Source organism: Solanum tuberosum, unplaced genomic scaffold (genome assembly GCF_000226075.1).
Source record: "Solanum tuberosum cultivar DM 1-3 516 R44 unplaced genomic scaffold, SolTub_3.0 scf00235, whole genome shotgun sequence".
Taxonomy (NCBI): Eukaryota; Viridiplantae; Streptophyta; class Magnoliopsida; order Solanales; family Solanaceae; genus Solanum; species Solanum tuberosum.
In genome coordinates, this window is record NW_006239159.1 from 782,068 (window position 1) to 793,582 (window position 11,515).

General features: G+C 36.7%; 1 long non-coding RNA gene across 2 annotated transcripts in view; it reads right to left on the bottom strand.

Annotated features, from left to right (window-relative positions):
- Nucleotides 1–1,469, bottom strand: part of LOC107062502 (uncharacterized) — a 4,128-nt gene extending 2,659 nt beyond the window's left edge. The window contains exons 1-2 of one of the 2 annotated variants that reach the window (XR_001474663.1): nucleotides 1,288–1,469; nucleotides 287–336 (exon numbers count right to left, since the gene is read on the bottom strand). This is a non-coding gene — a long non-coding RNA (uncharacterized lncRNA). Of the gene's footprint in view, nucleotides 1–286; nucleotides 981–1,287 lie in introns of those variants that run through there. The other variant, XR_001474662.1, reaches the window with a different exon arrangement.
- Between the last annotated feature and the right edge of the window lie 10,046 nt (nucleotides 1,470–11,515).

The window sequence follows — 11,515 nt, forward strand, 5'->3', positions numbered from 1 at the left end:
TATTGCACTACTACTGAAGTATGCAAAAGTCTACACTAGTAACCGTAATATCAAGGGATTTAGAGAAATATGAAAAAAGAAGTAAGTAAGCTTACACTGCAACGCTCGAACTATTAACAGCTTGACATAGCAAACAATGTAAGAAATTAGTCCAAAGATTTTTACAACATTTAAGAATAGTTGAACTTTCACTTTGTTATTTAGAAAGTATTGCACTACTACTGAAAGTATGCAAAAGTCTGCACTAGTAACCGTAATATCAAGGGATTTAGAGAAATATTTTTACCTTAGATGAGAACTATAATTGACTTGTTCACCGAACCTTTGATCTGAAACCTGAAAATGAGTGGACAACTTCTTTTGGAGAAGAAATAATTACACAACCAAAAAAGTTTTTTATTTCTTTAAAATAGGTAACTTTCATAGCCAACAACTTATTATTTCAACCAAAAAACACATATAGAACTAATTCGGTGTCATACATATAGAATTTGAAGCACACTATAAAAATCATAACAAATCAAGCAAAAGTCAAAATTTAGTAGATTAAATATCGCCAATAAGGATATCAAGTGAAGAAAATACCTGAAAATCAGATAAAAGAAGTAAGAATTCAAGCAATTGAAGTTCACTTTCAAAACTAACTACATCAATATGTACAACTTCCTGATGACATCCACTATTTCGAAATCTCCATTGGATAGTTGATAGCAATAGTGAATGTTCATAGAATTAGAAATATTTCGCAGCTTTAGAGGCATTCATTATTATTGAGATTATCAAAAGAGAAGAACTTGAGTTTAAATATCAAGTAAAAGAACCAAACAACAAAGTTAATCATGAATATATGGTTTTAGACATGTTATCACATTTAACCTTGAAAACTTGAGAGGAAAACTTGAGAGGGCATGAAAAATAGAAAAGATAGCCCTGCTAGGACTGAGCTTGGTTTGAAAGACTGGGTAATATATAACAATTTTTTATGTAATTCACAAACATACAGAGCAATCAGGACAATCCAAGAAGAACACAATATATTATATACTATGATTTGTTACTTTCTCTGACCACACCCTTTGAGCAGCCAACACATATATACAAAGGAAAAAAAGTACCAATAGTGTGACTCAATTGAGTATTCAAAATGAGAAAAGCGGAATCTGAAATTAGAAAAGAACTCAATAGGTATTCAAAACGAGATAAGAGGAATCTGAAAAAAAACCCTACTAAATCGATAATTGAATTTCATAAATCTAATATCATCAAATCAGTGAAATAGAAAATTACCCCCATTTCATTGATTATTACAGTTGTTGCAGAGCCCAACTGTAATCTTCTTCGTCAAATCGAAAGAGCATCACTTGAAGGTGGGTTACTCATGACGGGAAGGAAATTAGCTTCATTGGTTTCTTAATTTTGCGTTATCAAAGAATTTTGAGGTTGGTGATGTTGGAAGAAGAATCTTTAGTCGACGGAAATGCAACTTTAGTCAACGGAAATGAAGAAGAAGATGTGTATTCAATGTGGGGAAACTTGACGGTGAGCAAATTAGGGTTTAGGGATTTTACTATGTCCCAAAAAGAAAGAGATATATATTTTAAATTAGTGAGGAGCGGTGCCTTTTGACCCACTAAATTCTGTTTTCGGGACCAGTTATTCATTACTATAGAGACTAGATTTAATCTCTTCGTTGTAACAAAAATAAAGAGACCAGAAGGAAAACTCGTCCCTATAAGGATACTTTTAGGGACCAAATTTTCAACTTCTCCCTAAATGTTGGTCTCTAAAAAGCCTTTTTCTTGTAGTGTTGGCTAATCAGATAACTACTAACTACAAAGATGAACTCAACATGACTAATTCCTCTGAGAACAAGGACTCACTTAAGTTAAGGAAATGTAGCTAACAAATCATCTGATCTGCACCTAAAATGATGCAGCGCCGAATGGCATGACTGCATTGAATGTATGGTTTGTAAAATAGCTTAATTAAAATGGGAATACCACTAATAAATCTGAAAAATTGAACAGGAATATGATAGCATCAAGATCATGAAATATCTAAGTATACGAATGTAAGAAACATAATGATTATCAAAATCAATTAGTGCAACTAAAGAGCTTAAAGTGAACTTCTGAAACTGAGTAACTGATGACTAAACTGAATATCTATATGCAATGCGTTTTTTAATACTCTTTTCAAATGGTGGGGAAAATCATCATTCATAAAATTATAATCATAAGAATAGTCTTTCAGTTTCATAAAATATCATACCTTCTAGGTTAACCCGACATAGCCACCATGGAGTCTGATCTTCGGCCCATCAGTTTAGCCACCACATACCTTGTCAGGAGCCATACATTTCTTTTGGATCCATAATAAGCTCTTCCAAGGGTCATATAGAGGAGTCGTCTGAATAGCTAATATGATCCTTAACCTACACTGGTATACATAGTTTCGGGCATTTGTTATTTAAGCTTATGCCTACCATTACTTCAAAAATAGTCATGAAATAGCTTTAAGCTCATACATCATAATTTTGCATAACACCCATAAAAAACATGTTTAGCTTGGAAATCCATACTTCATAACGTAAATCATATACATGTCTTGTAGAGATTATGAGAAAACATACTTCAAAGTTCATAGGATGAAATTCATTGAAATCCATATATCATAGTTCATAATTTGAAATCATGTGAATCATATCATAAATCACATGGTTCATAGTTTTAGGCAGAACTTCATAGGATTCATGCTTGAATAAATGTCATAAAAATCATAGTTCATACTTTTGTAATCTCATGTGAAAAAGGGACAAACTCTTGAAATAAGATTTGCTAAGAGAATGACTAATATTGTAGGGTTTTAGAGGTCATAAAGAGTAGTCATGAGAAACATGAATTTTTGTACATACATAACTTGAAAGTTCATGGAGCTAATTACATGGTCTTGAAAGACTAAAAAAAACTTCCGTGGAAGATTTCAAGGGCATTAAGAATTGAGGAAATATATGATAGCATGTTAAAATTTATTTTTTTGGGTGAATTTCATTGCTCTTAATTCTAGGGTTCATAATATAAGAATAATTTTTAGGGATTCATCTAGAAAACATCAAGCAACCATTAAGAAGTTATTAAGAAGCCATTAAACTTAGTTTTCAAGATAGAAACAACTATTACTTTCATAATTGTTCACAATTTCATGGAAGCAATCTTATAAAATTCATGGTGGTAAGAAATTCATTGGATTAGGATACTGTTATGAATGATTCATGGGTTTCATAAAGATTCAATGATAATTCAAGAACATATGATTTCGTTCTAACCCTAATATATTCATGAAAGATACTCTTAAAACATGAAAATGTAATTTGTGGGGAAGAACAAGAAGTTCCCACACGCAGACATAGCCGTACATACCTAAAAGAACAAGAGTTCTTGATGAAAAAGTTTTGTGCTTGGAACCTTATAGATTGAACATGAGAAATCCTTCTATGGAATTCTTGGGGATGAAGGTTGGGGAATAATCTTGATTCAAAACCCTAGGAATCTTGGAGCTAATCTTGAACATGGAGGCTTTAGATCTTGAAAAATTGGGAGAACCATTTTTGATGTTCTAGATCTCTGGGAGAAGGAGAATTAGGGATTTTGGGAGTTACTATATGTTAAATGTTATTAGGTTATAAAGGATTTAGGGAAGTTCGTAGAGGATAGAAGGTCAATAATACCCCTTTTGGAATATAAGAAGAGCAGGCAAATCAAAGAAAATGACATTGTAATGAATCATGTAGGACAATTCGGCGATTTAGAGGCCCCATCACCAAAATATTTTGAGGATCACCAAAGTGGGGCTTTGAATCATCAAATTTAACAATTTATGAAGCTTTTTGGGCCATTTTGGCGATGCAGTTCGGCAATACAAAAACCTCTTCAGCGATTCACCGAACTGATAGGTGTCAATCACTAAATTCAACCTAGATACGTTTTAGTAAACTAACAGTAACTTGCTACTCCAGAATTGAATTGATGGATGGTCGGTGGCATTGGAAAGAAGACTCAAAGTCTTTTAATTTGATAGGTTGTGGCTCACCTAACTTTTCATATTCTAAGATATATAGTCGTTTCAGTTTTACTCTTCATGATCTTATGAAAACTTAATTGATAGGGAAGCTTTGTAATCAACAAAGTGCTAGAGGTTCCTTATGACCCTAATTTACATCAAATACACTTCCCACACTTAGAAATTGATCTTAACACATGCACAATTGAGAATAACCTAGTATATTGTAATGACCCTCTTGGTCATTTCTGTGTCTTGCCTTCTGTGTGTCGTTTAGAGCGTTTCTATAGCGACCCCAAGTCATTTATGACTTGCTGGGACTAACAGTTCGGTCACCTGGTCGTTTGTTTGGTCTTGGTGCGAGTTTTTGTGTTTTGGAGCTTATGAACCATGAATAATCATTTTTGATCAAAAGTTCAAGAAGATGACATCGGAATCCAATTCTGACGATTCCATCAGCTCCGGAAGGGTCATTTTAGGCTAGTAGCATGGTCGACATGACTCCCGAGGTTTTCAATGTGAGTCGGTGCGATTAGGCGTTTTAACTTTAAGTTTAAGCCTAAGTTTGACTTTGGCTAACATTCTGAGTAAACACGCTCGGATGAGAATTCCATCAGCGTGGTTAGCTTCGGAATATCAAGTTTGGTCTAAATTGACCCTTCTTTTGTGTCCCGAGGTTTTCGATATCTTTCCGAGCCCTTTTGTGGGTTTTGACTTAAAATGGCTTTTGGAAGTGGGACCCACTTTTTATCGAAATAATCTCTGATGGAAATTTCGACTGCGTCGTTGAGTTTGGAATATCGAATTTGGTATGGTTGCATACCTCGTTTGCGTGCACGGGGTTCCGAACGAGTTCGGAGCACTTCGTCGGAGTTTTAGAATTTTGGAATTTTTTTTTGCAGCAATCTGCTATTTATTGCAGAAAAACCAGCAACATTTCCAAACTTCAAACCCTCATAACTCTCTCATCTCTCAACCGATTTGGGCGATTCAAAAGGAAAAGTTGTGAGATTTTTTGAGGACAACGCTTTGGTGCGCTCGGATAGTGATTTGGAGTCCCCGTTTGAGGTAATTTTCGTAAAATACCTGCTGCAACACCCTTTTTGTGAGCTTGATTTTGGGAATTTTTGAGACTTGATATTTCAGTCATTTTAGATCCGATTTCGGTAATTCTTGGGGCTATCTTGAGTGGTTTTTCAAGGAGAACGCGTTGGCATGGTTATATTTCGTATTTAACTTTTTGTTGGAGGTAAAAAGTTGTGTTTTAGCTGCTGTCTTAGCTCATTTCGAGCTCAATTTTTGCGAAAATTTAGAAGGTGATTTCGTGGTCATTTTAGGCGCAAATATGGTGATTCAAAAGCCTAGATTATGGGGTTTTTCGTGAGGATCATCATGGTGTGATTGGTTTTAGCATCTGGACCCTAGTTTCTGATATTTTCTTGTAAATAGCTGCTGCTATTGTTGTTCCGTTTTAGTGTAATTTGGATTTTGGTTGCATGTTGATAGTGTGTTGTTCCCGAGCCCCGAATTGTGTCCCATTTTGGGATATGAGCTGGGGGAAACGTGGTTAGGACCCACTTTTGGGGTTAATTCTGAAATTTCCAGCGCGGGTCCCACGATTCCTGTTTTGACTTCAAAATTGACCCATCTCCGTTTGTTGTGATTTTGGTGTCTAAACGACCGTAATAATGTTGTGACTCTATTTTTGATAGCGGGGCAGCGTTTCGAGACCGTTCGAAAAGGGAAAGCTCCGAAGAAGTGATTTTGGAGCTCGTGTGATCGGCCTACAGGTAGGCTACAGTTTCCATCTCTTAGATTGAGCTTGAGAGTGTGAATGCATGTTGATATGTTAGTATTGTGTTGTTCCCGAGCCCTGAATTGTGTCCCATTTTGGGACATGAGCTAGGGGAACTGGTTAGGACCCACTTTTGGGGTTAATTCCTGAATTTCCAGCGCGGATCCCACTTTCCCCGTTTTGACCCCGAAATTGGCCCATCTCTGTTTGTTGTGATTTTGGTGTCTAAACGACCGTAATAATGTTGTGACTCTATTTTTGATAGCGGGGCAGCGTTTCGAGGATGTTCGAAAAGAAAAAACTCCGGAAAAGTGATTTTGGAGCGCGTGTGATCGGCCTACGGTAGGCTACGGTTTCCCTCTCTTAGATTGAGCTTGAGAGTGTGAATGCATGTTGATTAGTTGGGATTTGGGTTGGTAGTTATTGAATCACGTATAGGTGTTTAAAAATTATGTTTTTGGCCTATTTCGAGAATTATTGGGTAACTGTGAGCATGCTTTGTGTTATTAATTGACCCTCCTCGCTATGTGAAGTGCTTGCATGCTTAATTGCTGTTTATTTGAAGCATGTTGGGCCTTAGTTTAGGCTTCACTAGGGCTTGCCTTAGAAATACATAATTCGGATTCGATAGGCCTTAGTTTTGCCCTGACGTCACTCGGCCGACTTAGATCCCTGTAGACTGGTGTAGCAGACTTGAGTCTGATAGTTTGGGCCTTATTGCTCTGATGATAGTTATCCTTATTTACCCGATGTTACGACTTCACGAGTTAAATCGGTGACACTAGTTCTACTTCGCGATTTGAATTTGATTTTCGATTCAGTTCCAAGGACTTACATTGATTGGCTAAGTATGAACGGTGTTCCACGGACATTTATGAGCGTGGATCGATTAGGACTCTTTCAGCAGCTACATTGGCACCTTTATAGAGCATCCGGTTCGAGGTCCGGCCTCTATTGCCCAGATACTTATATAGAGCATCCGGTTTAAGGTCCGGCCTCTATTGCTAAGATACTTATATAGAGCATCCGATTAGAGTTCCGACCTCTATTTCCCAGATACCTATACAGAGCATCCGGTTAGAGTTCCGGCCTCAGGTACTTGATACTTGTGATTGGTTACTTGGGTACTTCTGGTGAGCATCCGGTTCGAGGTCTGGCCTCCGTAATGTCAGATTCTGCTAATTAGGGTTGAGGTTCTGGTTCGTGTTCTCCGTTCTTGGGCTCTCATATGCGATTCTTTTTAGTTATAGTTTTTCTGTGTACTCGTCGGGCTTATGGGGGTCCGTTCGGGTTTTTATTTAACTTGCGCACGAGTGTACCTTCTGGGCTTATGGGGGTCCAGTTAGGTGTAGTTAGCTTATAGATTACTTTAGTTAGTTCTTTCTACACTCGTGTGCATTCCATTGTTACTTAGATTTCCGCTCTTGACCCTCGGTTTGTGTTATTCCTTCTTTTCATATTGCCTTTACTTTTCAAGTTCAGTCGGCCTATGATGCCTACTGGGTACCTGTTGTTTTGGTACTCATGCTACGCTCTGCATCTGTTTTGTGATGCAGGTCCGAGTACCAGTGGCCAGCGTTGATCCAAGTTGGTGTAGTTTGATCCGGAGACAGGGGTGAGCACACAGCATTTTGTACTATTTCAGTCTCCATCATAGACTTGTCTTTTATCTTTCGAGACAGTCCAGTCTTTGTGGTCCACTTTTGGGACTTGTATTTGTTTTGTTAGTAGCTCTGTATGAGTGACTTCCAAGTTCTGGGAGGGATCTTTATTTGTATTTATGTTTTGGTTTGCTTCCGCCTGTGTATGTTGTTATCTTAAATTTTTGCTTACTCTTGTTTAGCTTTTGCCCTCAAACCCATTACTTGTTGTTCCGGGTTTCGGGTTGGCTTACCTACTGGTGGGTTATAGTAGGTGCCATCATGATTCGAGGAATCGGGTCGTGGCATATATGACTATACTCATACAAAGAATAGTTCAGATGTTAGCTTAGAGCTTTTTGGGGTGTTACATAACATACCTTATGGATAGACTCGATCTAATAGTTATTTCAAACTTCTTCCATTCACACATAAGGGGGTGCTCAAGTTCCATCAAGTTGAGGAAAATATATTCTTCATCACATTCTCTTGCATCATTTCATACAAAACAAATGGGTGATACGACTCGCATAATATGAAAGAACTTTTGTCGCTCTCCAAATCCAAGTGACCAACACCCGACACACTACCCAATCAAAGCAGACCAAACTCATATGGTGCATCCCAATCATATCCATTAAAAACAACTGTGAAATTGATACAGTTTCAAATCAATCATGAATAGTTCTTAACTTTAAACCAATATTAATCAAAGGTATTTAATTAAGTAATTGAATAAAAAGACAGAATGAAACAAAAAACAAAAGAGAAGAAGAAAATACAAGTGGGCTTTTAACCCATCAGTAACATAAACAAGGGAGTATACGCTAAAGAGATTTTAGGTGAAAATTTTCGGCAAGCCACTCTTGAGTCTTGAGAGAGAAAAAATGGGAGTGTCTACCTCTTTTTCCAGTGAAGGAGCACGAAGAGGTGTCAACACAGAGAAGAAGAAGAAGAAGAAGAAACACTGCTACAGAATTCATAGTGCAAGGTATAGTATTTTATTTCGTTGACAAGACTATATACATATTACCATGAGTTGAGTTGTAACACCCCAAAAATTCCTAAGCTAAGATCCGAATCATTCTTCATTTCATATAAGGTCATTTCAGATGATTTTTAAATTGTTCTTAAGTGTTAAGGTCAATTTTTTAGTATGAGAATAATTTTGAATATGAATTAAGGTCACTAGAATCCCCTAACACAGAGTTGAGTTGAAAGCTTCCTTACCGATTATGTTTTGATATAAAATATTTCTTAGCATATAATGAATTAGGTGTCACATAACCTATCAAATTAAAGGTTTATGAGTCATCTTTCCAGCGCCACCAAGTTTGCCTCATTTTGAGTTCGGAATAAAAGGTTATGCCCGTTTTAGTAAAACCCTACAACCGAAGTTCTACGGATGACAACTACGGATGGTGGAATGTTCCACGAACTGTAGAGCCATCCATGGAGGCTTGCTGCAATTTTTTCCAGCAACTTCCTGAACATATTCCAGGGTTATTTTGGTCCTTTTTCAAGCTTTTTAACCCTACTCTAAGTCATTTTTGAGTGTTTTAATTGAGTATATCATTCAACTAACTAGCTTTCCTCTAAAAATTCATCAATCTAAACATTCAAGTATCTAAAAATTCTCTCAAAACTCACCTAGGTTCTTCTTTTCCATCAAGAACCCTAAAACTTCCATGTCAAAAATTCAATATCTAAAGAGAAACTTTTCATCCAAGATTTTCCCAAGTTCTTCCACTCTAAGAACTTCATAAAAGAGTTTCTTCTCTCAAGATCAAGCCGCAAGATTCCATGCTCAAAGATTTCCTCCAAGAAAACTAATGTTCTTCCTCAAACACAAGATAAATCAGGTCTCCACGAAAGTTTCCAATCTAAAAGATTCATAATCAGGTATGTAAGGTTACTCACACTACAAAAGGAACCCCAATTACCAACCAAATATGTTGGTAAATTTATCAAATTGGTTGGCAAATTGAGTTACCAACCAAATGCCAACTTATACTAATCCGTTGCTAAAAGGCTCGTCGATAAATATTAGCAACCGATTTTAATTTGTTGGTAAACTTACCAACCAAAATTCAGTTGGTAAACACCCAAAGATGTTGTTACAAAATTTTGAAACATGGCCCTGAAAATTTCCGTTGGTAAAATTCACCAACTAATTTTTGGTTAGTATATCGTTAGTACCTTTACTAACGAATTGAAAAGGAGTTTAGTAAATTTTTTTCTTCATTATTCGATTTCGTTGGTTTGGTAATTGGTTGGCAATTTTAGTAACAAAAAATTTATGTTGGTAATTTACCAATAAATTTTAAATACTTTTTTTTTTGGTTTCCCATCCAGTGTGGTACCCACATTGGAGCCCGACTAAAACTGAATTCACGCCGGGAAGTCCCACATTGGGGGGTAAAGCGCTCCCTAACAAAGGCGACTCCGTACCCAAGACCTCTTGGTTAAGGATGAAGGAGTACTTACCACTCCACCACAACCCTTGTTGGTAATAAATTTTAAATACGTTAGTATGATTATTTGTTTTTCAAATAAATTTACTAATTGAGTGTTAGTTTGTTGGTAATATATCATTCAAGTTTAATGTTAGGTTAGTAATTGATTGACAATATGTTCAAAATATTATTAACTGAATGATTATTCAATAGTAAAATATTTATTAATTTATTGCATTTAAAAATCTAAGAGCACGAATATAAATCCAAAAATATTAATATCAATTTTATAAATCATATTTGAATGAAACAATGCAAAATCTATGATAACAAGTTAAAATAATTTTAATATGACACATATCATTATATCAAAATTTTTAATTTGAGCACGCTTACCAAAAATATTGACCAAATCTAAATTTTGGCCAAAACTTAAAAGTTAAAACGCATAACAGCACAAACTGAAAATGAAAGCCTCAAAACCTGAACCAACCATCCTATTAGATATAAAAACGACCTTCCGAAGCTGATCACGCTGACGAAATTCTTATCAGAGCACGTTTACAAAAAATGTTAAGCAAAGTCAAATTTTGGCCAAAAGTTAAAAGTTAAAACGCCTAACGATACAAACTGAATATGAAAACCTCAAAATCCAAAGCAACCATCCTATAAGACGAAAAATGACCTTCCAGAGCTAACCACGCTAACAAAATTCAAATTTGAGCATGTTTCCCAAAAAAATTGACCTAATTGGAGAACTGAAGAATTGACTGAATTCTAGGGACCTAATGGGTGAAAGGAACATACTAGTGAAATTTCACATTCCTGGTGACAAAAACTACAGAGAAATCCTTCTAATTTCGGGGCTGAACTTGAAGATGACCTTTTCTTTTTCTTGGGAGAAACTGTCGCCTCTTTCTCTTCTTTCCTTTCTAAGTTAGATGGTTTTAGGAGAATGAGGGTTTTAGGTAGTTTCTGACTAGTTACTTAGTCTTAGACCAAGTAAAATGACGTGGTTTAAGTACCAAACGATGTAGTTTAAGTACCAAACACATAGGAAAAAAGACCGATACGACTCTGACTTAAAGCTGACGAAGTGACCTTCACAAGGGGCTTGATGGGCCGTCTAAGGCACGATGGCCTGTCTTGTGGGTCGTCATGCTGCCCTACCCGATATCGATTCAATAAAATGAGCATAACTTTTTACTCTGGGCTCGGAATCAGGCAAATTTGACATTGGAAAAAGGACTCAAAGACCTTTAATTTGATAGGTCATGGGCCACCTAATTCATTTTGTGCTAAAAAAATATGATCATTTGAAGTTAACCCAAAACTTAAAGTGTGATAAGTCCCTTTCACAGACGGCTTCACGGACCTTCTAGGCTTTCGTGGTCCTTCATAGTGGCCTAGGGTGCAATCTCACTGTCGGGTGACTTGTGTAGACCCCTTGACGGGCCGTCCAAGTCACCACAGGCTGTCAAAGGCACCGCTAGTGGAATCCCTCCCAGGCTGCCCCTGTGGGTGGTTCATGATGCCCTTGACGGGCCGTGAACCCCTAGACAGAC